Raw genomic sequence first — 6,000 nt, 5'->3', positions numbered from 1 at the left:
ATAACAAACGAATATTCACAATTGACTAGAGTAACACCTTTAGTAAAATCACTAAATTTAGAAACCCTTCAGGACAGAAGGCTCAAAAGTAAAGTAGCAATCATACATAAAACACTGAACCATAATCTTCAAATACAAAAACAAAATTTAATAAAATACTCTGAAAGACACAAAGATAAAGGCACATTCCTCGTCCCATATGCTAGGACAAATTTGTACAAATACTCCTTCTTCCCTAGTGCTATTAGAGCATGGAATGGGTTGCCTGAGCTAGCCAGGAAAACCAGTGACTTGGCAGAATTTAAGTCATTGGTTAATATGCATGACTAAATGCATGACGCGTAGGACGTAATCATCTTCTTTTTTGAAGTAACGTCTGTATTATATAAGATAAGATAAGATCTATATTCTACATTGAATAGATTTGGGGAAAAAAAAAAAGGGGGGGGGGTAATCGTGCATAGATCGAGACTAAATCTAGTTGCAGACCTAGTAATCTAAGTCATTTTTGTGCTCTAGTCTTTTATCTTTTAGTTTAGACTAAGATCTAGATCTATATTCTATGTTGACTAGATATAATATAACTTGTTTTCTTTATTTAACTGGGGAAAGGGGGGGGGGGAATCACGCATAGATCGAGACTAAATTAGGTACTAAATCTAGTAGTAGACCTAGATCTAGTAATCTAATTCGCGCATAGATGAAGACTATATCTAATTTTAGACCTAGTAATGGAAGTCATTCTAAAGGCCTAGTCTTTTAGTTTAGACTCAAGTGCGCATAGACAGCTGCCAAATATTTAACCTAAAAAACTAGGGGCCTTCGATGGGAAGTTTTACCGATCTTATAGGCATATTCTATGTTGACTAGATATATTATAATATAATTTGTTTTCTTTATTTAATTGGGGGGGGGGGTAATCACACATAGATCGAGGCTAACATTAGGCTAGTAGAAAACCTTGATCTATTAAGAAGTGGTGCATAGATCAAGACTAAATCTAGTAATCTAGTCTAGTAGAATTTAAAATTTAGTAGATCTAGTAGACCTAGAACAGATATAGATCTAGTAATAAAAGTCGCGCATAGTCATAGATCGAGACTAAATCTAGTAGTAGACCTAGATCTAGTAAACTATCTAAGTCGCGAATAGATCGAGACTTTTAAATCTAGTAGTAGACCTAGATCTAGTAAGTCATTCTTGTTGCCAAATATTTTTGGTTTAGACTCAAGATCTAGACTCTCTCTATATATATATTCTATATTGACGTCATTGACGAGATATATTTGTTTTCTTTATTTAAAAAAAGGGGGGGGGGAGTTTCGCCCATGCATAAATAAATCTAGGCCAAAAACTTCCCGACCTTTGGTAGCCTAACTGAAATTTGATTGATCATCTAGATAATATAGAATAACATCTTCTAATCATCATCTTTTTTGAAGTAACGTCTGTATTATATAAGATAACAGCAGTCATAATAAACTAGTTAGTCTAGGACTAGATCTATTACTAAATCTGATTTAAGTCTACAGTACACCGTCTAGAAATTGGGTGGCATTTCACCGACATGCCGTGGATTGCGCGTGCTTTCACAATAGAAAGATCTAGTAGGCCTATTAATGGAAGCCTCTATGCCCAACTAGATCTAGCAGCCTAGCATTTTACCGGTTACGGCGCCTGAGGGCTGAATGACATCGGATTAATTTTTTTTTCAAATTCCAGACTTTTTCCAGACATTTAACAAAATTGCCTCGAAAAGTAGCTATTTTCCAGACTTTTTTAAGACTGAAATCTGAATTTTGAAATTCCAGACTTTTTCCAGACCGCGTAAGAACCTTGATATATCATGTATTAGATCTTAAAAAAAAAGACCAAGTTGAAGTCCTACAACTACATGATAATCTAGATTTAGAATCTAGATCTAGATGTCTAGATCTAGTCAATCTAGAATATCTAGTCATTCTAGTAAACTAGATCTAGATCTAGTTCTAATGTCAATGTGATCTAAGGGCCTAATCTATACTAGATCTAAAAAAGGATAGATCTCTATGTTTGCAATCACTTTCATGATATTTATTTAATGTCTAGATCTATATATAGATCGTCTAGATCTATATATAGATCTAGATGTGATTCATTGATATGATAAACACGTTGCGTTTGTCGAATTCAAAGATTGATGAAGCAAAGGTTTCATTATCTCATTATTTTATTTTTATGATTTTATGTGTAAGCACACGCTGGTCTAGTAAATAAAAAACTCTAGATCTAGACTTACCTTTGTAATTATGCATTTGTCTTTGAAGCATGTCTTCCTCTGGGCTTACAGTAACGTTTTTTTTTTCCAAACATATAGATCTAACCTTTTGTTGGCATTTCTGAGTTTGAATAATGAATCGAGTGTTGATGTGAAGGAAGCTTTGTTTACAGAAGGACCGGTTCACGTCATGTGCGCATGCGTGCAAATTTTGTTGTCATAGTTACCAATGTAGCTTTGATAGTGCGCATGCGTAAATATGGCTTAGTGAGTGTGTATATGAGGATATAGGAAAAAAAAAGAGGTAGTGACGTATTTTGAAAGTTTATATTTATAGAATGAGAAACCAGGCTCATAATCGGAACTAGAAAAGTAGATCTTTGTATCGATACCATCTGTAAGGGATAATAGCGTACATTAGCTTATCAACTTTAGCTTACAAAATGTTGATTTTTAACCAAAACATCAAAATTTTGCTTATACATCTACTTTTAAAATACAAAATTGATGTATAAAGCGCTGTTTTTTTAGTATTCTGATAGGGAATTCGTTTTCTAGACATTTTAAACTATTAAAATCAATTAATTTTAAAATATCGATATTTTTGACCTAGATCGATGTTTTCTCACTGTGCATCCCCCTTAACTACTCAGAAGTCCGATTTTAAAGATCCATCCCCCCCAAAAAAAAGCACAAGCCGATTTCAAATAGCCACTACAAATAACAAACAGGTCGATTCAAAACAGAAACTACGAATAATGTTCATATAGAGTCCAAGCAGCGGCTATGAAAAATGCACAAGTCTATTCAATCAGCCATCACCAAAAGAGTAGAAGTTGATTCTAAGTAACCACAAAAAAAAAACAAAAAAAAACAACATAGGTCCGATTGTAAACAGTCATTACAAAAAAGTCTATTCCGAAAAAGCAATCACAAAAAAAAAATGGATTACAAACAACAATTAATTTAAGAAATTTCTTGATTCGAAGACAAGCCTTATTAAGTCCTTAATTAAGATCATTCGGGAAATACCAAAAATAAAATACAAAAGCTTTAAAGCAAGCCTGCAGATTATCACTATAGGTTGTTCCAAGATTTCGAATCTGTCAACAACTGTTCTTACTAAGAATCTAGGAGGTGAAAAGAACCTGTGCAAGAAATTTCTTTTTAATAGGTGCGACAATGTAAGAGATTTCTTGGTTTTCGAAGACAAGCTTAATAATTTCCTTATTAAGTTGATTGGGAAATATCAAAAATAAAATACATAGCTTTCATAGCAAGCCTACGGTTTTTCGCAAATTGTGGTCCCAACGTTTTTATTCTATCGAAACCCGTTCTTAATAAGCATCTAGGAGGTAAAAGAAACCTGTGTACGAAATTTCACGTAAATAGAAGCAACAGTTTAGGAGATATCTTGATTTTCGAAGACAAGTCTTATAATCTCCTAATATTTATTTATAGTTGATTTGGGAAATACCAATAATAAAATACAAAGCTTTGATAGCAAGCCTGTGTTTTTTTGCAAATTGTGGTCCCAACGTTTTTATTCTATCGAAACCCGTTCTTAGTAAGCATCTAGGAGGTAAAAGGAACCTGTGTACTAAATCTCACTTGAATAGAAGCGACAGTTTAAGAGATATCTTGATTTTCAGAGACAAGCCTTATAATTTCCTTATTAAGTTGATTTGGGAAATACCAATAATAAAATACAAAGCTTTGATAGCAAGCCTGTGTTTTTTCGCAAATTGTGGTCCCAACGTTTTTATTCTATCGAAACCAGTTCTTAGTAAGCATCTAGGAGGTAAAAGAAACCTGTGTACGAAATTTCACATAAATAGAAGCGACAGTTTAAGAGATATCTTGATTTTCGAAGACAAGTCTTATAATCTCCTAATATTTATTTATAGTTGATTTGGGAAATACCAATAATAAAATACAAAGCTTTGATAGCAAGCCTGTGGTTTTTCGCAAATTGTGGTCCCAACGTTTTTATTCTATCGAAACCCGTTCTTATAGTAAGCATCTAGGAGGTAAAAGGAACCTGTGTACTAAATCTCACTTGAATAGAAGCGACAGTTTAAGAGATATCTTGATTTTCAGAGACAAGCCTTATAATTTCCTTATTAAGTTGATTTGGGAAATACCAATAATAAAATACAAAGCTTTGATAGCAAGCCTGTGGTTTTTCGCAAATTGTGGTCCCAACGTTTTTATTCTATCGAAACCCGTTCTTATAGTAAGCATCTAGGAGGTAAAAGGAACCTGTGTACTAAATCTCACTTGAATAGAAGCGACAGTTTAAGAGATATCTTGATTTTCAGAGACAAGCCTTATAATTTCCTTATTAAGTTGATTTGGGAAATACCAATAATAAAATACAAAGCTTTGATAACAAGCCTGTGGTTTTTCGCAAATTGTGGTCCCAACGTTTTTATTCTATCGAAACCCGTTCTTAGTAAGCATCTAGGAGGTAAAAGAAACCTGTGTACTAAATTTCACTTGAATAGAAGCGACAGTTTAAGAGATATCTTGATTTTCGGAGACAAGCCTTATAATTTCCTTATTAAGTTGTTTTTGAAATACCAATAATAAAATACAAAGCTTTGATAGCAAGCCTGTGTTTTTTCGCAAATTGTGGTCCCAACGTTTTTATTCTATCGAAACCCGTTCTTAGTAAGCATCTAGGAGGTAAAAGAAACCTGTGTACGAAATTTCACGTAAATAGAAGCGACAGTTTAAGAGATATCTTGATTTTCGAAGACAAGTCTTATAATCTCCCTAATATTTATTTATAGTTGATTTGGGAAATACCAATAATAAAATACAAAGCTTTGATAGCAAGCCTGTGGTTTTTCGCAAATTGTGGTCCCAACGTTTTGATTCTATCGAAACCCGTTCTTAGTAAGCATCTAGGAGGTAAAAGGAACCTGTGTACTAAATCTCACTTGAATAGAAGCGACAGTTTAAGAGATATCTTGATTTTCAGAGACAAACCTTATAATTTCCTTATTAAGTTGATTTGGGAAATACCAATAATAAAATACAAAGCTTTGATAGCAAGCCTGTGGTTTTTCGCAAATTGTGGTCCCAACGTTTTTATTCTATCGAAACCCGTTCTTAGTAAGCATCTAGGAGGTAAAAGGAACCTGTGTACTAGATTTCACTTGAATAGAAGCGACAGTTTAAGATATATCTTGATTTTCGGAGACAAGCCTTATAATTTCCTTATTAAGTTGATCTGGGAAATACCAATAATAAAATACAAAGCTTTGATAGCAAGCCTGTGTTTTTTCGCAAATTGTGGTCCCAACGTTTTTATTCTATCGAAACCCGTTATTAGTAAGCATCTAGGAGGTAAAAGGAACCTGTGTACTAGATTTCACTTGAATAGAAGCGACAGTTTAAGAGATATCTTGATTTTCGGAGACAAGCCTTATAATTTCCTTATTAAGTTGATTTGGGAAATACCAATAATAAAATACAAAGCTTTGACAGCAAGCCTGTGGTTTTTCGCAAATTGTGGTCCCAACGTTTTGATTCTATCGAAACCCGTTCTTAATAAGCATCTAGGAGGTAAAAAGGAACCTGTGTACTAGATTTCACTTGAATAGAAGCGACAGTTTAAGAGATATCTTGATTTTCGGAGACAAGCCTTATAATTTCCTTATTAAGTTGATCTGGGAAATACCAATAATAAAATACAAAGCTTTGATAGCAAGCCTGTGTTTTTTCGCAAATTGTGG

The sequence above is a fragment of the Biomphalaria glabrata genome, chromosome 2 (genome assembly GCF_947242115.1).
Source record: "Biomphalaria glabrata chromosome 2, xgBioGlab47.1, whole genome shotgun sequence".
Lineage (NCBI taxonomy): Eukaryota > Metazoa > Mollusca > Gastropoda > Planorbidae > Biomphalaria > Biomphalaria glabrata.
The sequence above is the reverse complement of the archived record's forward strand: the minus strand, read 5'-3'. Positions refer to the sequence as shown.